General features: G+C 48.5%; 4 non-coding genes across 4 annotated transcripts; 1 reads left to right on the top strand and 3 right to left on the bottom strand.

Annotated features, from left to right (window-relative positions):
- Positions 1–574: 574 nt before the first annotated feature.
- Positions 575–648, top strand: TRNAN-GUU (transfer RNA asparagine (anticodon GUU)). The gene has a single exon. It is a non-coding gene; the product is annotated as a tRNA-Asn (tRNA).
- A 2,115-nt stretch (positions 649–2,763) lies between these two features.
- TRNAG-UCC (transfer RNA glycine (anticodon UCC)) lies at positions 2,764–2,835 on the bottom strand. The gene has a single exon. It is a non-coding gene; the product is annotated as a tRNA-Gly (tRNA).
- A 1,549-nt stretch (positions 2,836–4,384) lies between these two features.
- On the bottom strand, positions 4,385–4,456 carry TRNAG-UCC (transfer RNA glycine (anticodon UCC)). The gene has a single exon. It is a non-coding gene; the product is annotated as a tRNA-Gly (tRNA).
- Positions 4,457–6,004: 1,548 nt separating this feature from the next.
- TRNAG-UCC (transfer RNA glycine (anticodon UCC)) lies at positions 6,005–6,076 on the bottom strand. Its single transcript has one exon. It is a non-coding gene; the product is annotated as a tRNA-Gly (tRNA).
- Positions 6,077–25,000: the final 18,924 nt, after the last annotated feature.

Here is a 25,000-nt window from a genome sequence, read left to right as displayed (position 1 = left end):
CTTCAACTACAAGAACGGCCCAGGAGTAGTCTTAGCTACCCTAATATGTACGTTACAGCAGGGCCCTTATTTCACTTTCTCTTACAGGGCAATGGAAACCGTTTTGCCCATGCGATAAAGCAAGGTGCAAAAATGAATTCATGCCTAGCAGAGGATGGTTTCGATCCATCGACCTCTGGGTTATGGGCCCAGCACGCTTCCGCTGTGCCACTCTGCTTCTGTTTGAATTCAACCTTCAAGTTTAAGAAGGGTACATTAGTTGAAATAGTTACACTACTATCTATGTTACAGCAAGGCCCTAATGACACTTTCTCTTAAGGGGCTATGGCCGACAATTGGCCCATATGGTAAGCAAGGTATAAAAACCAACGTACACCTAGCAGAGGATGGTTTCGATCCATCGACCTCTGGGTTATGGGCCCAGCACGCTTCCGCTGCGCCACTCTGCTGCCGTACAGTGAATGCTTCATTGTGGGAAAAAGTGGCGTTAAACTTTTTGGAGCAGACTTACTTCCTCACTCCACAAGACACACATACATCCCCATAAAATCATTTAGCAACAACTGCAGGCACAGTCTCTGTGGCGCAATCGGTTAGCGCGTTCGGCTGTTAACCGAAAGGTTGGGGGTTCAAGCCCACCCAGGGACGGCCTTTCCTTTTGTGTTCAACAGTTGTCCGAAGAGAACCCCAGATAGCCATGTAGATTCATTTGAGACACGTTGGAATCTCATTCACGTTCATGAAAAGGGTGAGCAGCATCAAGTTCATGTCTTAGTGATACAACAGACATCCCTGGCAGTGTCTGTGACCAAATGAAGTTTTCTGTACCCCAGAAGCAGCAGTAAAGTATTAGCCGGGGATCGAACCCAAAGCCTGGCGACGGCTGTCAAGTCAAAGAAAGGCAGTTCAAGCCCACCCAAGGACAGGCTCGCCTTAGTGCCTTGCTAGCTATTTGTTTAGAACATTATAGAGTGTCTGCATTAAGTGTTGACCATTTAGAAAGAACTTTAAGCTGGCGTAGAGTCTGCTGCACCGGAATGGAACCTCTCCAGAGACTGAGCAGGTGCAGGATGTCCTAACTGTTCAGAGATCTTGTCTTGGTCTTGTCTTCCATGGAATTGTAGGGTGCCAAAAGCAAGCTCACATGCCTTGGCCGGGAATCGAGCCCGGGTCAACTGCTTGGAAGGCAGCTATGCTCACCACTATACCACCAACGCTACATGCTGAAACTCGCCTAGCATGTACCATTGCAACATACCCAAGAGAAAAATGAGCTTGCTTATTTGCCTACTTTGCTAGATGTAAGCAGTGGGACACATGGTGATACTGCTTACAGACTTCAATTCAAGACTTCAGAAAGATCATGTGCCCCCCTGGATGATGCTGGTGCAACACACACAGCAAAGGACAGCAATTTGAAGTCTGGAAGATTCCAGGGCAAGGGTGGGAAGGATGAAAAGCTAGGTGGCCATGCAACCATTCCTGCTAACCCAAAGCTTACTTGTGCCCTACAACACATTGGCTTAAGACTTGACCAAATCCAATGCTCCAATATGGGGAAGCTTCTCTGTTTGCTGTTTTTTTTTTTTTTTAAGTGCGTGTCACAGTTCACCCATCTCTTCAACTACAAGAACGGCCCAGGAGTAGTCTTAGCTACCCTAATATGTACGTTACAGCAGGGCCCTTATTACACTTTCTCTTACAGGGCAATGGAAACCGTTTTGCCCATGCGATAAAGCAAGGTGCAAAAATGAATTCATGCCTAGCAGAGGATGGTTTCGATCCATCGACCTCTGGGTTATGGGCCCAGCACGCTTCCGCTGTGCCACTCTGCTTCTGTTTGTATTCAACCTTCAAGTTTAAGAAGGGTACATTAGTTGAAATAGTTACACTACTATCTATGTTACAGCAAGGCCCTAATGACACTTTCTCTTAAGGGGCTATGGCCGACAATTGGCCCATATGGTAAGCAAGGTATAAAAACCAACGTACACCTAGCAGAGGATGGTTTCGATCCATCGACCTCTGGGTTATGGGCCCAGCACGCTTCCGCTGCGCCACTCTGCTGCCATACAGTGAATGCTTCATTGTGGGAAAAAGTGGCGTTAAACTTCTTGGAGCAGACTTACTTCCTCACTCCACAAGACACACATACATCCCCATAAAATCATTTAGCAACAACTGCAGGCACAGTCTCTGTGGCGCAATCGGTTAGCGCGTTCGGCTGTTAACCGAAATGTTGGGGGTTCAAGCCCACCCAGGGACGGCCTTTCCTTTTGTGTTCAACAGTTGTCCGAAGAGAACCCCAGATAGCCATGTAGATTCATTTGAGACACGTTGGAATCTCATTCACGTTCATGAAAAGGGTGAGCAGCATCAAGTTCATGTCTTAGTGATACAACAGACATCCCTGGCAGTGTCTGTGACCAAATGAAGTTTTCTGTACCCCAGAAGCAGCAGTAAAGTATTAGCCGGGGATCGAACCCAAAGCCTGGCGACGGCTGTCAAGCCAAAGAAAGGCAGTTCAAGCCCACCCAAGGACAGGCTCGCCTTAGTGCCTTGCTAGCTATTTGTTTAGAACATTATAGAGTGTCTGCATTAAGTGTTGACCATTTAGAAAGAACTTTAAGCTGGCGTAGAGTCTGCTGCACCGGAATGGAACCTCTCCAGAGACTGAGCAGGTGCAGGATGTCCTAACTGTTCAGAGATCTTGTCTTGGTCTTGTCTTCCATGGAATTGTAGGGTGCCAAAAGCAAGCTCACATGCGTTGGCCGGGAATCGAACCCGGGTCAACTGCTTGGAAGGCAGCTATGCTCACCACTATACCACCAACGCTACATGCTGAAACTCGCCTAGCATGTACCATTGCAACATACCCAAGAGAAAAATGAGCTTGCTTATTTGCCTACTTTGCTAGATGTAAGCAGTGGGACACATGGTGATACTGCTTACAGACTTCAATTCAAGACTTCAGAAAGATCATGTGCCCCCCTGGATGATGCTGGTGCAACACACACAGCAAAGGACAGCAATTTGAAGTCTGGAAGATTCCAGGGCAAGGGTGGGAAGGATGAAAAGCTAGGTGGCCATGCAACCATTCCTGCTAACCCAAAGCTTACTTGTGCCCTACAACACATTGGCTTAAGACTTGACCAAATCCAATGCTCCAATATGGGGAAGCTTCTCTGTTTGCTGTTTTTTTTTTTTTTTTTAAGTGCGGTGTCACAGTTCACCCATCTCTTCAACTACAAGAACGGCCCAGGAGTAGTCTTAGCTACCCTAATATGTACGTTACAGCAGGGCCCTTATTACACTTTCTCTTACAGGGCAATGGAAACCGTTTTGCCCATGCGATAAAGCAAGGTGCAAAAATGAATTCATGCCTAGCAGAGGATGGTTTCGATCCAACGACCTCTGGGTTATGGGCCCAGCACGCTTCCGCTGTGCCACTCTGCTTCTGTTTGTATTCAACCTTCAAGTTTAAGAAGGGTACATTAGTTGAAATAGTTACACTACTATCTATGTTACAGCAAGGCCCTAATGACACTTTCTCTTAAGGGGCTATGGCCGACAATTGGCCCATATGGTAAGCAAGGTATAAAAACCAACGTACACCTAGCAGAGGATGGTTTCGATCCATCGACCTCTGGGTTATGGGCCCAGCACGCTTCCGCTGCGCCACTCTGCTGCCATACAGTGAATGCTTAATTGTGGGAAAAAGTGGCGTTAAACTTCTTGAAGCAGACTTACTTCCTCACTCCACAAGACACACATACATCCCCATAAAATCATTTAGCAACAACTGCAGGCACAGTCTCTGTGGCGCAATCGGTTAGCGCGTTTGGCTGTTAACCGAAAGGTTGGGGGTTCAAGCCCACCCAGGGACGGCCTTTCCTTTTGTGCTCAACAGTTGTCTGAAGAGAACCCCAGATAGCCATGTAGATTCATTTGAGACACGTTGGAATCTCATTCACGTTCATGAAAAGGGTGAGCAGCATCAAGTTCATGTCTTAGTGATACAACAGACATCCCTGGCAGTGTCTGTGACCAAATGAAGTTTTCTGTACCCCAGAAGCAGCAGTAAAGTATTAGCCGGGGATCGAACCCAAAGCCTGGCGACGGCTGTCAAGCCAAAGAAAGGCAGTTCAAGCCCACCCAAGGACAGGCTCGCCTTAGTGCCTTGCTAGCTATTTGTTTAGAACATTATAGAGTGTCTGCATTAAGTGTTGACCATTTAGAAAGAACTTTAAGCTGGCGTAGAGTCTGCTGCACCGGAATGGAACCTCTCCAGAGACTGAGCAGGTGCAGGATGTCCTAACTGTTCAGAGATCTTGTCTTGGTCTTGTCTTCCATGGAATTGTAGGGTGCCAAAAGCAAGCTCACATGCGTTGGCCGGGAATTGAACCCGGGTCAACTGCTCGGAAGGCAGCTATGCTCACCACTATACCACCAACGCTACATGCTGAAACTCGCCTAGCATGTACCATTGCAACATACCCAAGAGAAAAATGAGCTTGCTTATTTGCCTACTTTGCTAGATGTAAGCAGTGGGACACATGGTGATACTGCTTACAGACTTCAATTCAAGACTTCAGAAAGATCATGTGCCCCCCTGGATGATGCTGGTGCAACACACACAGCAAAGGACAGCAATTTGAAGTCTGGAAGATTCCAGGGCAAGGGTGGGAAGGATGAAAAGCTAGGTGGCCATGCAACCATTCCTGATAACCCAAAGCTTACTTGTGCCCTACAACACATTGGCTTAAGACTTGACCAAATCCAATGCTCCAATATGGGGAAGCTTCTCTGTTTGCTGTTTTTTTTTTTTTTTTAAGTGCGGTGTCACAGTTCACCCATCTCTTCAACTACAAGAACGGCCCAGGAGTAGTCTTAGCTACCCTAATATGTACGTTACAGCAGGGCCCTTATTACACTTTCTCTTACAGGGCAATGGAAACCGTTTTGCCCATGCGATAAAGCAAGGTGCAAAAATGAATTCATGCCTAGCAGAGGATGGTTTCGATCCATCGACCTCTGGGTTATGGGCCCAGCACGCTTCCGCTGCGCCACTCTGCTTCTGTTTGTATTCAACCTTCAAGTTTAAGAAGGGTACATTAGTTGAAATAGTTACACTACTATCTATGTTACAGCAAGGCCCTAATGACACTTTCTCTTAAGGGGCTATGGCCGACAATTGGCCCATATGGTAAGCAAGGTATAAAAACCAACGTACACCTAGCAGAGGATGGTTTCGATCCATCGACCTCTGGGTTATGGGCCCAGCACGCTTCCGCTGCGCCACTCTGCTGCCATACAGTGAATGCTTAATTGTGGGAAAAAGTGGCGTTAAACTTCTTGAAGCAGACTTACTTCCTCACTCCACAAGACACACATACATCCCCATAAAATCATTTAGCAACAACTGCAGGCACAGTCTCTGTGGCGCAATCGGTTAGCGCGTTTGGCTGTTAACCGAAAGGTTGGGGGTTCAAGCCCACCCAGGGACGGCCTTTCCTTTTGTGTTCAACAGTTGTCCGAAGAGAACCCCAGATAGCCATGTAGATTCATTTGAGACACGTTGGAATCTCATTCACGTTCATGAAAAGGGTGAGCAGCATCAAGTTCATGTCTTAGTGATACAACAGACATCCCTGGCAGTGTCTGTGACCAAATGAAGTTTTCTGTACCCCAGAAGCAGCAGTAAAGTATTAGCCGGGGATCGAACCCAAAGCCTGGCGACGGCTGTCAAGCCAAAGAAAGGCAGTTCAAGCCCACCCAAGGACAGGCTCGCCCTAGTGCCTTGCTAGCTATTTGTTTAGAACATTATAGAGTGTCTGCATTAAGTGTTGACCATTTAGAAAGAACTTTAAGCTGGCGTAGAGTCTGCTGCACCGGAATGGAACCTCTCCAGAGACTGAGCAGGTGCAGGATGTCCTAACTGTTCAGAGATCTTGTCTTGGTCTTGTCTTCCATGGAATTGTAGGGTGCCAAAAGCAAGCTCACATGCGTTGGCCGGGAATCGAACCCGGGTCAACTGCTTGGAAGGCAGCTATGCTCACCACTATACCACCAACGCTACATGCTGAAACTCGCCTAGCATGTACCATTGCAATATACCCAAGAGAAAAATGAGCTTGCTTATTTGCCTACTTTGCTAGATGTAAGCAGTGGGACACATGGTGATACTGCTTACAGACTTCAATTCAAGACTTCAGAAAGATCATGTGCCCCCCTGGATGATGCTGGTGCAACACACACAGCAAAGGTCAGCAATTTGAAGTCTGGAAGATTCCAGGGCAACGGTGGGAAGGATGAAAAGCTAGGTGGCCATGCAACCATTCCTGCTAACCCAAAGCTTACTTGTGCCCTACAACACATTGGCTTAAGACTTGACCAAATCCAATGCTCCAATATGGGGAAGCTTCTCTGTTTTTTTTTTTGTTTTTTTTTAAGTGCGGTGTCACAGTTCACCCATCTCTTCAACTACAAGAACGGCCCAGGAGTAGTCTTAGCTACCCTAATATGTACGTTACAGCAGGGCCCTTATTACACTTTCTCTTACAGGGCAACAAGCATGCAGCTAGTCTTGTCAGATCTGACTTTAAAGTCTGAAACACCTGATCTGCTGCATGCTTGTTTAAGGGATATGGCTAATAGTATTAGAGGCAGAGGATCAGCAGGGCTGCCAGGCAACTGATATTGCTTAAAAGGAAATAAACATGACAGCCTCCATATACCTCTTCCTTCAGTTCCCCTTTAAGGGGCTATGGCCGCCGATTGGCACATATGGTAAAGCAGGGTGTAAAATCAAAGTATGCCTAGCAGAGGATGGCTTCAATCCATCAACCTTTGGGTTATGGGACCAGCATGCTTCCACTGCGCCACTCTGCTGCCATATGGAGGCTGTTTCATTGTAGAAAAAAGAGAGTGAGGCCACTAAGACGTACAGAAAAATGGGCACTCCTTTGATGTCCATCTTATATTCCTATTGTTTTTTAGGGATATTCTGATTGGTCTAACCATTTAAAAAATAAAATTCTTCTATAATGTACTTGAAGTTGTATTTACGACTCACACCTGTAAATACAAAGCACCCGTAATTTGTAAATTTGGGTGATTATGGAGTATGCTTACATTGTCATAATTTGCAATTTTGTCAATACATGCATTAGTAGTTATGAGTAGAGATGGCCCAGCCTTGGAGAACTCATGGAGGAGCACATGATCAGTTTGATCAGCTGATAGGTTTGTAAGCCTCTGCTTTGCTGTGATGACTTCCTGGTTTAACACATGATCATGACCAGTAAATCAGAGCCTTACAGATCTATCAGCTGATCAAACTAATCATGTGCTTCTCCATGAGTTCTCCAAGGCTGGGCCATCCCTAGTTATCAGATTACAACTCCAAGAAAGAAAACTTCTCTATAGAAGCCTCATTAAGACACCAAGAAAGGTAATACTTGGTGCCGGAGCAGGAAAAAATGGTGCACAGCTATGCTGGGAAATTTGGGCGCCGCCATTCAATCTAATATAAAACGCTGTTTAGCCTTCTGCAACATTATGGCATATGGCCATTGTCAGGTTGAAAGAGGAAATTAACCACTTGATGACTGAGGGTTTTTTCCCCTTGTGGACCAGAGCAATTTTCACCTGTCAGCGCCCCTCTGTCATGATCGTTGTCAGCACACAGAGAGAATTTGATTATTGGCGATCTGCAGTATCACCAAGAATGCAGATATATACCCAATTATTGATGATCTGCAGTATCACCGATAATCCGATATAATGCTAACCTCTGGACACCAGCAAAAGAACACAATAAAGACAGTAATATATCAGATAGTGTGGAAATGTCCACCACACGGTAATTCCTCAGGTGTGGTTACCTCTGAATGGGAACCCCGTGAGTGAGATCCTCTAACTAGTGTTGGGCGAACACCTAGATGTTCGGATTCGCGAACGTTCGCCGAACATCGCCGCGATGTTCGGGTGTTCGCGCCGAACTCCGAACATAATGGAAGTCAATGGGGACCCGAACTTTCGTGCTTTGTAAAGCTTCCTTACATGCTACATACCCCAAATTTGCAGGGTATGTGCACCTTGGGAGTGGGTACAAGAGGAAAAAATATTTGAAAAAGAGCTTATAGTTTTTGAGAAAATTGATTGTAAAGTTTCAAAGGAAAAACTGTCTTTTAAATGTGGAAAATGTCATGTTTCTTTGCAGACACAGAGTGGCAGTAAACAGAATGCTATATAGTGTGGCTGAGCGAGGTACACAGAGTGGCAGTAAACACAATGCTATATAGTGTGGCTGAGCGAGCGGTGTACTACTATTCCCAGCAGACACAGAGTGGCAGTAAACAGAATGCTATATAGTGTGGCTGAGCGAGGTACACAGAGTGGCAGTAAACACAATGCTATATAGTGTGGCTGAGCGAGCGGTGTACTACTATTCCCAGCAGACACAAAGTGGCAGTAAACACAATGCTATATAGTGTGGCTGAGCGAGGTACACAGAGTGGCAGTAAACAGAATGCTATATAGTGTGGCTGAGCGAGCGGTGTACTACTATTCCCAGCAGACACAGAGTGGCAGTAAACAGAATGCTATATAGTGTGGCTGAGCGAGGTACACAGAGTGGCAGTAAACACAATTCTATGTAGTGTGGCTGAGCGAGCGGTGTACTACTATTCCCAGCAGCGACACAATGACGGGGGGACCCTGGCTAGCGTGGCTGGAGCGCGAACTACCCTGCCTGCCTACCCAAAGCTAAACCCACAGACAAATGGCGGGGATATGACGTGGTTCGGGTATTTATTTACCCGAACCACGTGACAGTTCGGCCAATCAGAGCGTGTTCGGGTCCGAACCACGTGACCCGTTCGGACAATCACAGCGCTAGCCGAACGTTCGGGGAACGTTCGGCCATGCGCTCTTAGTTCGGCCATGCGGCCGAAAGGTTTGGCCGAACACCATCAGGTGTTCGGCCGAACTCGAACATCACCCGAACAGGGTGATGTTCTGCAGAACCCGAACAGTGGCGAACACTGTTCGCCCAACACTACCTCTAACCAGGCTGAGTGAGGAATCTCGACCTCCAGCAGTAATCGTCTGCTTGGGGCAGGCGTCTCGGAGAGGCAAGCCTCAGAGATAACCCTCCAGTGGGAGACGTTCCACTGAAGGGAGAAAGGTCAGGCAGGCAAGGGTTCTGGAACAGAGATGTCGGCGGCAGCAGTACAGGAACGGAAGGCAGAAGAGTAATCGTTAGACAGGCAGAGGTCGGCAACAAGGATCAGATAGGCAAAGGTACAAGATCAGCAAGAGATAGAGTAGTCAGGGATAGCCAGAGTCAAAACACAGATCAATATACAATAACAGAAGAAATTAGGCTGGCAAAGATCAAAGCTGAAAATCAAATCGCTAGGGATATCAAATCTAACCGAAAAAAGTTTTACAAGTACATCAACTCTAAAAAAAGAAAGGTTGACTGTATAGGACTCCTAAAGGATGAGGGTGGGAACTCAATGGTGGATGACCAAGGTAAGGCAGAGTTATTAAATGCTTTCTTTGCTTCTGTCTTCACAAAGGAAACAGCACTGTTGCAAATTACAGAGGCAGAATAGTCTCAATGTAAGGCTTGGTGGTGTATTCTCCACAGTCAGCATGCAACGCATGAGCTGGCGTGGAGGAGGTACACACACTAGCACAAGGAAACAGGCTATCCCTAGTATAGTGGAGGGGAGGACTGACTCCAATAGGAGATTGTGGCGCACAGAGCCGGTGCAGATCTGACAGCCACAAACATTGCTTTCGTTATAACGTCTCAGCGCAAAGTAGCGCTAAGCGCATAAACCAGAACTGAGGAGATCAGGACAGGTAGACAGAATGAACGCTTGCTAGCTAGCGGCTACTTAGCGACAGCAAGCGTCCAAAACAAGACAGACTGGAATGAGGCAGCCAATGTGATTGCAGCGATGGCGTGCCTCACAAAGACAGGACAGGATAGTTAGGAAATAGCAGGATCAAGATAGATGAACGTAACACAGACAAATATACAATAAGTATGTTTTCCTAGCGTATTACAATTACAGCTATCAATGAAACTATTTGTAACGTCTGACTAACATATGTATATATCGGCAATGAACCGATATATGACATAAGCAGGAACGCTGACTAGGACTGGAGTAATACAGGGAACAGGACTCAGAAGGATTCGCTATCTCTTCGCAGAGATGAACGCAATCCACAAACGGTAACAGAACAGGATTCAGAAGGATTCGTTATCTCTTCGCAGAGATGAACGCAATCCACAAACGGTAACAGGACAGGATTCAGAAGGATTCGTTATCTCCTCGCAGAGATGAACGCAATCCACGAACAGGACCAGGAGCAGGATACTAGCTCAGCACGGGTGCTCACGATACGCGCAAACTACCAAAACGTGCTGGAAAGCTGACTAACTGCACACAGGATATAAACAGTTCGTGTACGTATACATCAGCGACACTGATGTATCAACGTAACACGAATACAAGGAAAATAATAAACGTGCTGGTATGCATATATATGGGCAATGAACCAATATATGATGCAAAACCAGCAAAGTATCTTTTAGAACACAATCGGGGGCTGAAGCGACAGCAAGACAGGCTTAAACTGAAGCTATGAAAACCCAAGGAAACCCTGCAGGAAGCAGATCTTTATACTGAGGTCATCCAATGGGAGCAGACATGCAGATTCCCACACAGGTGAATGATAATCAGTCACAAGCTGACAGCAGGGAAAGGCCGACAAAGCTATGCAGCTTGCATGAAAAGAGATCAGAACTACCTGAGCTGCAGCACTACTACTTCCAGCAATGCCTGCTGCAGCAGCGATCATTACACTCAATCTTCTAACTGTAATATTAAATACTTAACACAGGAAGAAGTAAAGGCAAGACTAAATAAATTAAAAATAGACAAGGCACCTGGCCCGGATGGCATGCATCCTCGGGTCCTAAGGGAATTAAGTTCAGTTATAGCTAAGCCCCTTTATCTTATTGTAATGATCTGCTTGGCTGCCTGTGCAGGCAGGCAGCTTTTTGACCATTGTTCAGGTCTGCATTCTGCAGGTCTCTGGAAGAGAGACCTTTTGTCAGTTTTTCAGCTTGCTGCTGCTGAGGAGTTTGCATACGTTTGTCATGCAAATTGCCTAGCCACATCCCTTGTAGGCCTGCTCTATATATACCATGTGATATCACAGACCTTGGCTGGTCATAAGAGTTAGATCCTGTGTAACACTCGCCTGGAGTGTTAGCCTTGCTCTTTGTTGAAGATTAGCCTAGAGTATCCCTGGAACTGCACTAGGCAGGTTTCCCTAGTGCAGTTAGGATTGCATATCTGTTTTGTTTGTCTGTTGCGATTGTCCTGTCCCAGCGGTGGTCGACAGGAAATCGTTCTGTGTGTCTGGGTGCTAACCGGAACAGCGGTTGTTACTGGTAGCCCCTTCTGATCTGTTTCCCTGGATCGCACCAGCCTCTTGCGCTAGTGCCGTGGATCCTTCTGTTCTGCTATTCTGTACTTAGATTAGTGTTGGGCGAACAGTGTTCGCCACTGTTCGGGTTCTGCAGAACATCACCCTGTTCGGGTGATGTTCGAGTTCGGCCGAACACCTGATGGTGTTCGGCCAAACCATTCGGCCGCATGGCCGAACTAAGAGCGCATGGCCGAACGTTCCCCGAACATTCGGCTAGCGCTGTGATTGGCCGAACGGGTCACGTGGTTCGGACCCGAACGCGCTCTGATTGGCCGAACTGTCACGTGGTTCGGGTAAATAAATACCCGAATCACGTCATATCTCCGCTATTTGTCTGTGGGTTTAGCTTTGGGTAGGCAGGCAGGGTAGTTCACGCTCCAGCCACGCTAGCCAGGGTCCCCCAGTCATTGTGTCGCTGCTGGGAATAGTAGTACACCGCTCGCTCAGCCACACTATATAGCATTCTGTTTACTGCCACTCTGTGTACCTCGCTCAGCCAGACTATATAGCATTCTGTTTACTGTTCTGTGTCTGCTGGGAATAGTAGTACACCGCTCGCTCAGCCACACTATATAGCATTCTGTTTACTGCCACTCTGTGTACCTCGCTCAGCCACACTATATAGCATTCTGTTTACTGTTATGTGTCTGCTGGGAATAGTAGTACACCGCTCGCTCAGCCACACTATATAGCATTCTGTTTACTGCCACTCTGTGTACCTCGCTCAGCCACACTATATAGCATTCTGTTTACTGCCACTCTGTGTCTTCTGGGAATAGTAGTACACCGCTCACCCGCCACTGTATAGCATTGTGCTCTGTGTCGCTGCTGGGAATAGTGGTACACCGCTCAGCCACACTATATAGCATTCTGTTTACTGTTCTGTGTCTGCTGGGAATAGTAGTACACCGCTCGCTCAGCCACACTATATAGCATTCTGTTTACTGCCACTCTGTGTCTTCTGGGAATAGTAGTACACCGCTCACCCGCCACTGTATAGCATTGTGCTCTGTGTCGCTGCTGGGAATAGTGGTACACCGCTCATCCACACTATATAGCATTCTGTTTACTGTTCTGTGTCTGCTGGGAATAGTAGTACACCGCTCGCTCAGCCACACTATATAGCATTCTGTTTACTGCCACTCTGTGTACCTCGCTCAGCCACACTATATAGCATTCTGTTTACTGCCACTCTGTGTCTGCTGGGAATAGTAGTACACCGCTCACCCACCACTGTATAGCATTGTGCTCTGTGTCGCTGCTGGGAATAGTGGTACACCGCTCACCCGCCACTGTATAGCATTGTGCTGTGTGTCACTGCTGGGAATAGTGGTACACCGCTCATCCACACTATATAGCATTCTGTTTACTGTTCTGTGTCTGCTGGGAATAGTAGTACACCGCTCGCTCAGCCACACTATATAGCATTCTGTTTACTGCCACTCTGTGTGCCTCGCTCAGCCACACTATATAGCATTCTGTTTACTGCCACTCTGTGTACCTCGCTCAGCCACACTATATAGCATTCTGTTTACTGTTCTGTGTCTGCTGGGAATAGTAGTACACCGCTCGCTCAGCCACACTATATAGCATTCTGTTTACTGCCACTCTGTGTACCTCGCTCAGCCACACTATATAGCATTCTGTTTACTGTTCTGTGTCTGCTGGGAATAGTAGTACACCGCTCACCCGCCACTGTATAGCATTGTGCTCTGTGTCGCTGCTGGGCATAGTGGTACACCGCTCACCCGCCACTGTATAGCATTGTGCTGTGTGTCGCTGCTGGGAATAGTGGTACACCACTCACCCGCCACTGTATAGCATTGTGCTCTGTGTCGCTGCTGGGAATAGTGGTACACCGCTCACCCGCCACTGTATAGCATTGTGCTCTGTGTCGCTGCTGGGAATAGTGGTACACCGCTCAGCCACACTATATAGCATTCTGTTTACTGTTCTGTGTCTGCTGGGAATAGTAGTACACCGCTCGCTCAGCCACACTATATAGCATTCTGTTTACTGCCACTCTGTGTACCTCGCTCAGCCACACTATATAGCATTCTGTTTACTGCCACTCTGTGTCTGCTGGGAATAGTAGTACACCGCTCACCCGCCACTGTATAGCATTGTGCTCTGTGTCGCTGCTGGGAATAGTGGTACACCGCTCACCCGCCACTGTATAGCATTGTGCTCTGTGTCGCTGCTGGGAATAGTGGTACACCGCTCACCCGCCACTGTATAGCATTGTGCTCTGTGTCGCTGCTGGGAATAGTGGTACACCGCTCACCCGCCACTGTATAGCATTGTGCTCTGTGTCGCTGCTGGGAATAGTGGTACACCGCTCACCCGCCACTGTATAGCATTGTGCTCTGTGTCGCTGCTGGGAATAGTGGTACTGTATAGCATTTCTGTACTGCCACTGTACTGCTGCCAGTCAGCGTGTACTGTAAGGATAAGTGAAATGAGGAAGAAATCCGGTGAAAGAGGGAGGGGCAAGGGAAGAGGTGTTTTCCCTGACGGTTCACGTACAGGCCACAGGGGAGCACCCAAGAAAACTCACTCAATACCGCCCATGTTGTCCAGGACAACAACCCTCACAAATCCAAAAGAACAGGACCAGATAATTACTTGGATGACCTCTCAAGCGTCCAGCAGTAGGTTAAGCAGCACCAGCACATCACGCACGAGGTCCGAGTCCTCAGCCAGTTACAAGGAGCCAGTGGGCACAAAGCTGACACAACCGGCAGCGACACTACGCACACAACTGCCAGATAACCAGTCCGATGAATTACCTCAGGACACAATGGGGTATTCGCAGGAGCTATTCCCAGCCCAACAAACTTCCACCTTTCAAAGGTCAATGGAGGAACAGCCAGAAATGTTGTGCCCGGATTCACAACCATTAACTGTGGGAAATGCACCGCGCACTGAAATACAAGGCGAGTCCGAGGAGGACTCGGAAACCCAAATCCCAGAGCAAGTTGGGCAGGAGGGGTTGCAATTGCAGGAGGTCGGCCGACAAGATCTGGAAGACGACGTTGGAGTGAGCTGCGCAGAGGTTGTTCTGGGGAGCTCTACTCCACGGCGGCGGCCCCCCACAATGACATATGACGAGTTTCAGGAGATGGAAGAGGAGGGTATGGACAATGTGGACAGAGACCCAGATTTTTTTTGTGAACGAGAACATCGTCGTCGTAGCAGCAGCACAGATGAGTCTGTTGAAGAACCCACTGCTGCACGAGTTCGCCTTGTGCCACAAGGTAGGCGGCGCGCAATTTCAGGCACCACAAGCGTGGAAGTTCAAGTGAGAGGCAAAAGAGGAGCAAACAGAAATCGCCAGCAAGGCAGGTGCTCCAAAGTCTGGGCTTTCTTTGAAGACTGCACTGAGGATGTTACCATGGCGATTTGCAAGGTGTGCAAGACCCGCCTGAGCAGGGGGAAAAGTATTAACAACCTCTCCACCACCAGCATGAGCCGCCACATGCTATCCAAACATCCCACTCTGTGGGCAAACGCGGCAGGACAGGGTACCAGCAACACTGCCTCCCTTGGGTTCACCAGACTCATTACCAGACCCGCCTCAGCAGCAGCAGTAGCCCAGCCATTGCGTGGTTCACAACATTCACAAACATCAGACGACGCTGACACTGTCACTTTCCGGAGTAGTGCTCTTGAGGTCTCCCAGTGTTCATCAAACACAACAACCAACAGCCCTTCCGTGTGCAGCGCTACGGTTCAGTTGTCTGTGTCGGAGATGTTTGAGCGCAAGAGGAAATTGCCAGCAAATGACCCCCGGGCCGTGGCAGTAACAGCCAGCATAGCCAAGCTTCTGGCCTGCGAAATGCTGCCATATCGAGTGGTGGAGACAAACAGCTTCAAGGGCATGATGTCAGTGGCCATCCCACGTTACGTGGTTCCCAGCCGCTACCACTTTGCGCGCTCTGCAGTGCCTGAGTTGCATGAGCACGTGGTCAGCAAAATAACCCGAAGCTTGAAGAATGCCGTTGCCTGCAAGGTTCACCTCACCACTGACACCTGGTCGAGTGCGTTCGGCCAGGGTCGATACATCTCCCTTACCGCGCACTGGGTGAACCTTGTGGAGCCTGGCAGCGATTCCTCACCTGCTACGGCGAGGGTGTTGCCCACGCCGCAAACAGCTGCACCGCCGTCCCTCCCACTGGATAACAACAGCAGCACCTACCTCTCTGACTCCTTCTCCTCCAACGCATCTCAAAGCTGTACCTTATCCGGAAACTCTAACCCAGCAGCAGTAGGATCGTGGAAGCAGTGCAGCACAGCTGTTGGCATGCGTCAGCAAGCGTTGCTGAAGCTGATCTGCCTTGGGGATAAGCAGCACACAGGGGAGGAAATTTGGAAGGGAATAAAGGAACAGACGGATTTGTGGCTGGCACCGCTGGACCTGAAACCGGGCATGGTTGTGTGTGATAATGGGAGTAATCTCATTCGCGCTTTAAGGTTGGCTAAGCTGACACACATCCCTTGCCTGGCGCACGTGATGAACCTAGTAGTTCAGCGGTTCCTGAGGACATACCCAGGCGTGGCCGATCTTCTGTTGAAGGTGCGTCGAGTGGCCAAACATTGTAGAAATTCCAGTACTGCTTCGGGGGCACTCTCCAAGATGCAGGAGCACTTCAATCTCCCCCACCATCGCTTGCTGTGTGATGTCCCTACGCGCTGGAATTCTACGCTGCACATGCTAGCCCGCTTTTGTGAGCAGAAGAGTGCAGTGGTCCAGTACATGACAGCGCAGTACCGAGGCGCATCCGGACAGCTGCCAAGCTTCTGTGGATCTGATTGGGCCAACATGTTGGACCTCTGCCAAGTCCTCCAAAATTTTGAGCAATCCACGTTGCTTGTGAGCAGTGACAACTCTTCAGTCAGCATTACCATACCACTGCTGTGTTTACTGAAGAGGTCAATGTTGAAAATCAAGGAAACAGCTGTCATGATGCAACTGGGGGAATCTGAAGGAGAAAACGATCAGCGTGATGGTACCAACATCAGGCCATCCGCCTCAGGGAACGCTGGCCCCAGCAGCTATGACGAAGAAGAGGAGGAGGAACAGCTGGAGTTGGAGCAGGAATTTCATGCCACCACTGACGAGGGCCAGAGCGGTGCACGTTGGACTTCACCAATTACTGGGTTTATACCCTTCTGGATCCACGGTACAAACACAATGTTCCAAAACTGCTTGAAGAAAGAGTCAGACAGGTCAAAATGGAAGAATACCAGCAAGCCCTTGTGGAGACTTTAGAGAGGAGATTGACATCCTCCCCCTCCTCTAGCCAGTTGTACGCCGACAGACTGACTTCCGCAAACCCAGGACGACCAGGTGGGCAGCAAACAACGCAAGCCGCAGCTAGTGCCCAAAAGGGAATGGTATCGGCAGTGTCCTTGGAGTGGGAAAATTTTCTGACACCCATGCAGCAGCAGCCCACTGAACAGCAAGCGTGCAGATCCACCTCCAACACCGATCGCCTAGAGAAGATGGTCAAGGACTACATGTCAGATGACGTAGCTGTGTCGAACAATCCATCTGCACCCTTCAACTATTGGGTATCGAAGCTAGACACCTGGCACGAACTGGCAATGTACGCAATAGAGGTGCTGGCTTGCCCGGCAGCCAGCGTTATGTCGGAACGCTGTTTCAGTGCTGCCGGAGGCATCGTCACAGATCGGCGCATCCGCCTCTCCACAGAAAATGCAGACCGTCTGACTCAAATTAAAATGAATCAATCCTGGATTGGAAATGACTACGCAACACTCCAGGACCCCAACCAAGTAACATGACCAATGAACATCTGGGATGGTGTAGCGTTTCCGGTCCCTGTTTATTGAACCTCTCATCTGTATTACATTTATGACTGCATGGCGGCAAAAAGCATTGCTGCTATATCCGCACGCTTTTTGTCCTCATGCAAGGCCTGGGTTGTTGTGTCTCAAAAAGCATGGCCTTCTCCTCCTGCGCCTCCTCCTGTTCCATCACGTCTGCTGCTGCTGGGTTAGCGTTGCCGCGTGGTCCCTGTTTATTGAACCACTTATCTTTATTACATTTATGACTGCATGGCGGTACAAAGCATGCTATCCGCACGCTTCTTGTCCTCATGCAAGGCCTGGGTTGTTGTGTCTCACAAAGCGTGGCCTTCTCCTCCTGCGCCTCCTCCTGTTCCATCACGTCTGCTGCTGCTGGGTTAGCGTTGCCGCGTGGTCCCTGTTTATTGAACCACTTATCTTTATTACATTTATGACTGCATGGCGGTACAAAGCATGCTATCCGCACGCTTCTTGTCCTCATGCAAGGCCTGGGTTGTTGTGTCTCACAAAGCGTGGCCTTCTCCTCCTGCGCCTCCTCCTGTTCCATCACGTCTGTGTAACGATCGGTGGGCGCAGAGAGTATCTGATTACCGGTGATCTGCAGTATCACCGGAAATACAGATATATATACCAGATTATAAGTGATCTGCAGTCTCACCGATAATCCGATATACAAACTAACCTCTGTTCACCTGAGTAGAGTGTAGTGTTTGGTGTAACTGTAACACTTAGAGGACAAGGCCTCAATGCAGCAAGGAGTACTGCACAGATTCCTTCCGCAGACCTGAGCTCTCCAAGACGGGAGGAGTCAGACTGACAGTAGGAAGGTATATCTGAAAGTGACCCTCAGGAGGAAGGATCGCTAACAGAGCGAGGAACCGCCTCTAACGGTAAGGTCGGTTCTCGAGGTCGGACAAGCCAGGTCGTAAACACACAGACAGATAAAGTACAAGATCAGCAGACAAAGGCAGGGTCAAAGTACAGGCAGGGTTCGGCAACGGGGTATCAGAAATATCGGGGTACAAAATCAGGAGGCAGAAACAGAGTCTAGGAGCGAGCCGGGGTTCGGCAACAGAGTATCAGAAATAACGAGGTACAAGATCAGAGTTCAGAAGGGTAGTCGAGGCAGGCAAAAGTCATAACAGATAATCACAATCAAACTAGTACTTTAGCTATCAACAGAATCTAGCTAAGTGTAGGATTACAGCTCCAGCTGGTCCCGGCACACTTGCGGATCTGACTACGGATCTGGGTGCTCCCACATGTGTGATCGCACGCCAGACAAAGAGCAAGTGAACAACCAGCAGTATATATACTCTAGGACCTTTCCAGGACCTCCCTAATTGCTGGTCCAATGGGAGCAGTGGAATTTGTCAGCTGACCCAGCTGGTCAGCCGACTCCCTTCTAACAGCTATTTAAACTCTGCCTCTGTGCTCGCGCGCGTGTAAGTCTGAATCTTGGTGGACTATCAGTCCCAGCCACACCAGTACTGTCTTGCAATGTATCCAGTGAACTGAGTGCGGGAGCCGCCTCCAATGCGGATTCCGCCGCTCTGCCTAAGCGGCATGCGGCGTTTTTTCCGCGTTGTGACGCCATGCTGGACGCGGAAACAGCCGCCTCGCCTTGAGAGACAGCGGCTTTTCCGCGTTTCATCACAGTCTGCTGCTGTTGGGTTAGCGTTGCCGCGTGGTCCCTGTTTATTGAACCACTTATCTTTATTACATTTATGACTGCATGGCGGTACAAAGCATGTTACCTGTGCAAAGAAAAATGACATTTTCCACATTTAAAAGACAGTTTTTCTTTTGAAACTTTACAATCAATTTTCTCAAAAACTATAAGCTCTTTTTCAAATATTTTTTTTCCTCTTGTACCCACTCCCAAGGTGCACATACCCTGCTAATTTGGGGTATGTAGCATGTAAGGAAGCTTTACAAAGCACGAAAGTTCGGGTCCCCATTGACTTCCATTATGTTCGGAGTTCGGCGCGAACACCCAAACATCGCGGCGATGTTCGGCGAACGTTCGCGAACCCGAACATCTAGGTGTTCGCCCAACACTAACTTAGATCGCACTAGCATCTTGCGCTAGCACTGTGGATCCTTCTGTTCTGTATGCCTGGATCGCACTCGCCTTGTGCTAGTGCTGTGGATTCTATCTCTCGTTTATTCCTGCTTTCGTGTATCTGTCTTGTCTGCTACGAACGCTTGCTGGAGGCTCGGTGAGGTAACCGTTAAGTAAAGCGCTCGCGTCCTCTGTTTCATGTTTGTCTGTCGGTGGTTAGTTAGGCGTGTTTGTCTCTATTGTGCTTATCACGTGGAGACCGCGCATAAACGCGTGCACTGTTGTGAATGAGTGCGGTGTTCGCGTTTAGCTAGCGTTTGTTATTTTCCGTATCTCCTCATTGTATGATTTGCTGTGCCTTTGCTTCTCTCGTGCTCTGCCTTGCTGTAACCTTGTGTCATGTCTGGCGATCACACCTCTCGCGATTGCGTTACTACTTCATATCTGCTGTGGTGTGTGCACCGTTGCGGGTTGGCGACTAGTTTGGTGCACACACATACAATCTGTCTCTGTGCTCATTCTCAATCGCCTCTCTTGCGATTGCGTTTCTTCCCTTCATACAATTCCTGTCTGGCGTGTGTGGTAGGGCAGAGGAACTGTTCCTCTGCACTCCACAGCTCTACCTGCCGACAGGAATTTCCCTCTACAGGTGCATTGCACCTTTTGCTGGGTTCCCGCAAATTATACGCTTGTGGAGGATTTCCGCAGTGTCAGCGCACGTCTTGTGCGCTGATCACGGAGAGAATTCCACAATCGTTACAGTATGACCAGCCCAACCAAAATTCCCAGTGTATAGGGAATTTCTGATGTGTACGATTTTGTCGAGTATGGGTCCTGTGTCTTTAAGAGCTTTAAAAGGCTAAACTCAGAGACCTGTCACGATCGGTGTAGCAGAGAGGGTCTGATTCTCGGTGATCTGCAGTATCACTGGGAATACAGATATATATCTGATTATTGATGATCTGCAGTATCACCGATAATCCAATATAACGCTAACCTCTGAACACCTGAGTAGTGTGAGTGCTTGGTGCAACAGTAATACCGTGAGGACTAAGCCTCAGAAACAAGTGCTGTACAGTATGAAGTACTGCAGCAATACAGATTCCTTCCGAAGGCCTGGACTCTCCCGGGGGAGGAGTCAGGCGGAACGTAGGTAGGACAGAACGTGAGTGACACCTAGGAGAGAGTGTCACTAACAGATCTGGGAACTGCCTCTGACAGTAAGGTCAGTTCTCGAAGTCGGGCAAGCCAGGTCGTAACACACGGGCAGATACAGTACAGATTCAGAAAGCAGAGGCGGAGTCTAATAAACAAGCAGGGTTCGGCAACAGGGTATCAGAAATATCGGGGTACAGAATCAGGAGTCAGATGCAGAGTCTAAGAGCGAGCCGAGGTTCGGCAACAGGGTATCAGAATGACAAGGTACAAGATCAGAATACAGAAGAATAGTAACAAGCTTGGGGAACCTGAGAAGCGAGTTCCCAATGAATACAGGATGGGCCCTGAGGCAGCAAATACAGAGCTGGCCCTGTGGCGCAGGTGCCCAGCAAATACAGAGCTGGCCCTATGGGGCAGGTGCCCAGCAAATACAGAGCTGGCCCTGGGGAGCAGGTGCCCAGCAAATACAGAGCTGGCCCTGTGGAGCAGGTGCCCAGCACATACAGAGCTGGCCCTGTGGAGCAGGTGCCCAGAACATACAAGGCATGAACTATCTCCTAGCGATAGAGATAGTTCTCAGGGTCGGGAAGGCCCTGGGGAGCAGGTGCCCAGCGAATACAGAGCTGGCTCTGTGGAGCAGGTGCCCAGCACATACAGAGCTGGCCCTGTGGAGCAGGTGCCCAGAACATACAAGGCATGAACTATCTCCTAGCGATAGAGATAGTTCTCAGGGTCGGGAAGGCCCTGGGGAGCAGGTGCCCAGTGAATACAGAGCTGGCCCTGGTGGAGCAGGTGCCCAGTGAATACAGAGCTGTCCCTGTGGAGCAGGTGCCCAGCACATACAGAGCTGGCCATGTGAAACAGGTGCCCAGCACATACCAGAGCTGGCCCTGTGAAGCAGGTGCCCAGCACATACAAGGCATGAACTATCTCCTAGTGATAGAGATAGTTCTCAGGGTTGGGAAGGCCAGGTCGGCAACTCACAGACAAACAAAGTACAGGATCAGAAGACAGAGGCAGAGTCAGGGGCTAGCGGAGGTTGGCAACGGAGAATCAGAAAGGCAAGGTACAGAGTCAGATATCAGGAGAGTAGTCAGGCAAGCAGGAAGTCATAACAGATAATCACAATCAACCTAGTACTTTAAGCTATCAACAGAATCTAGCTAAGTGTAGGATTACAGCTCCAGCTGGTCCCGGCACATTTAAGGATCTGACTACAGGTCTGAGTGCTCCCACGTATGTGTTCACAACGACAGGCAACCAGCAACTGACCAAGCAGCAGAATATATGGTTGCTGGACACTGCCGCCTCCGCCCGAACCATTCAGCCAATCATGAGTCCTGCAGGAATCAGCTGACCTTCCTGATCAGCTGACACTTCCCCTGCTGGTATAAAGGTCCTGAATTCAGGCCCGCGTGCGCATAGCTCTCCAATCTGCCTAGGTGCACAAACAGACCCAGCCACACCAAGCACACGCTGCTGCATGCAAACAGCTGCTTTGCTGTCAGGACATGCGGCGGCTTTTCCGCGATCCACCACACAACCAGACGAGTGCAAACCGCCGCGTAGGACGCGGAGTCAGCCGCCTAGCTCTTGGCACACGCGGAGGCTTTCCGCGTTTCCTCACAAGACCAAAGCGGAATTTCTCTCTGAATGTGTGAGGTTTTGCCTGAATCCCACCTTTCAGATTACTGATCCATCTACGTCGGCTCTTCAGTTTGCCTATGTGCTCTTAAAAGACGATTTGTTCACCTGGGCGTATGATGTGCTAAAAAACAATTCTTGGAATGATAATCTGTATCAGTTTCTTGCAGTGATATTCTCTCACTGGTTTAAACTGCCTAGCTTACCACCTGCTCTAATTGAATGTGTAGCTGCTGATAAGTCAGCTGATCTTTCCCTTCCATGCAAAACCATTCAGTATGATAATGATGTTTTCAATGATGTTTCTCAGTTTCCGGGTTTTTTGCCCCAATCCAAAGCTTATGTGGATCCTATTATAGGTAGGATCGCACACTATATTAAAGCAGTTAAAAGTCTGTTCTTGTCCTGAACTCCACCCATATGGAGATTATCTGGATACTGGCCTGTTTGAACCTCCATTTGCCTCATGGGACATTGGGGCCTTGATGGAGGAATTTGATTTTGATTGGAAAGCCTTTTGCGATTTTTACATTGCAAAAAGTGAAGATGTCTTGAATGATTGTCTTGATTCTATGTACCTATTGATTGATTCCGATGAATGTGACGAGGGTGATGTGGATCTGATGATTTATGTATGGCAGACGATTTTGGATGAGTTGCACACACACCAACCAATTGATTCCAATAAAGAGACATCGTTTTCGGATGATTGTTCCTGCCTTTCTGGGGTAAAGCATGTGAGTCGTGACATTGTGCGATCTGAAGTGAGTGGGTGCGCCACTGTGGTTGATTCCTGTGCGAATCCTGGAGGATTCTCTCCTGACTGCGTGCAGTTTAAATCTGTGCGATCTGATGCCTGTTTCTCTGATGTTCCTGCAGATTGTGATCAGCATGAATGTGCCAGTAGGGATGAGCGTAATGACCTAATTACGAATTTCCGAAATTTCGCGAAATTACTACAATTACGATTTTAGCAGTAATCGAAATTTCGTAATTTTCGCAAATTACGCAAATTTTCGTAATTACGAAATTTAGTATTTTAAAGTTTGCAAAGGTTTCTATCCCTCTAGATGCCTTCGTAATCGAAATTTCACTCCCGTAATGACGAATTTCGTGTCTTCAACCGAAATTTTACTGTTTCAGGTTTGTAAGGGTTTCTATCCCTCTAGATGCCTAAAATGAATAGCCCAGCCAGCCTCCTCCTCCTCCTCCTCCTCCTCCTCCTCCTCCTCCCTCTCTCTCTCTCTCTCTCTCTCTCGCTCTCTCTCTCTCTCTCTCTCTCTCTCCCCAGAGATCTGTAGTATTTCAAAACCATACTCACATTCATGACATGTCCAGGGATCAAACCCAGGCCAACCACATGGAAGACAGCTATGCTCACCACCATACCACCAAACACACACTAAATAGACTGCTAACCTAAATCTTACTTGTAGACAGTCATATGAGACACATGCTGGGTGCAGGGCTTTGTGATTGGACCATGCGATAGAGTGAGGTGCAAAAATGAAATCATGCCTAGCAGAGGATGTTTCACAGTGCTAAATGCTAGGCTGGCTGTGGTGCAATTGGTTAGTGTGTCTGGCTGGTAACAGCAAGGTTACAGGTTCAATTCCATCCAGGCATGTCTTTTCCTTTTGCGTTCAACAGTTGTCCAAACAGAGCCAACAGAGCCCCAGATAGCCATGTAGAGTTAGGTCACAGCTAGCCTGGCTGTGGTGCAATGGTTAGTTCGTCTGGCTAGTAACAGCAAGGTTACAGGTTCGATTCCATCCAGGCATGTCTTTCCTTTTGCGTTCAACAGTTGTCCAAACAGAGTCAACAGAGCCCCAGATAGCCATGTAGAGTTAGGTCACTGCTAGCCTGGCTGTGGTGCAATTGGTTAGTGCGTCTGGCTGGTAACAGCAAGGGTTACAGGTTCGATTCCATCCAGGCATGTCTTTTCCTTTTGCGTTCAACAGTTGTCCAAACAGAGCCAACAGAGCCCCAGATAGCCATGTAGAGTTAGGTCACAGCTAGCCTGGCTGTGGTGCAATTGGTTAGTGCGTCTGGCTGGTAACAGCAAGGTTACAGGTTCGATTCCATCCAGGCATGTCTTTTCCTTTTGCGTTCAACAGTTGTCCAAACAGAGCCAACAGAGCCCCAGATAGCCATGTAGAGTTAGGTCACAGCTAGCCTGGCTGTGGTGCAATTGGTTAGTGTGTCTGGCTGGTAACAGCAAGGTTTGATTCCATCCAGGCATGTCTTTTCCTTTTGCGTGCGCGCGCTGCGCCATTGAACCCCATGGGGTATTTTGCGTGCGTAAAACTTTACGCATGCAAAACTTTGTGCTCGGTGTTTGGACAACTGTTGAACTCAAAAGGAAAAGACATGCCTGGATGGAATCGAACCTGTAACCTTGCTGTTACCAGCCAGACACACTAACCAATTGCACCACAGCCAGGCTAGCTGTGACCTAACTCTACATGGCTATCTGGGGCTCTGTTGGCTCTGTTTGGACAACTGTTGAACGCAAAAGGAAAAGACATGCCTGGATGGAATCGAACCTGTAACCTTGCTGTTACCAGCCAGACGCACTAACCAATTGCACCACAGCCAGCCTAGCATTTAGCATTGTGAAACCATCCTCTGCTAGGCATGATTTCATTTTTGCACCTCACTCTATCGCATGATCCATGGTCCAATCACAAAGCCCTGCACCCAGCATGTGTCTCATATGACTGTCTACAAGTAAGATTTAGGTTAGCAGTCTATTTAGTGCGTGTTTGGTGGTATGGTGGT

Source organism: Hyperolius riggenbachi, chromosome 4 (genome assembly GCF_040937935.1).
Source record: "Hyperolius riggenbachi isolate aHypRig1 chromosome 4, aHypRig1.pri, whole genome shotgun sequence".
Classification (NCBI taxonomy): domain Eukaryota; kingdom Metazoa; phylum Chordata; class Amphibia; order Anura; family Hyperoliidae; genus Hyperolius; species Hyperolius riggenbachi.
This window is presented reverse-complemented; position numbering and strand designations above follow the sequence as displayed.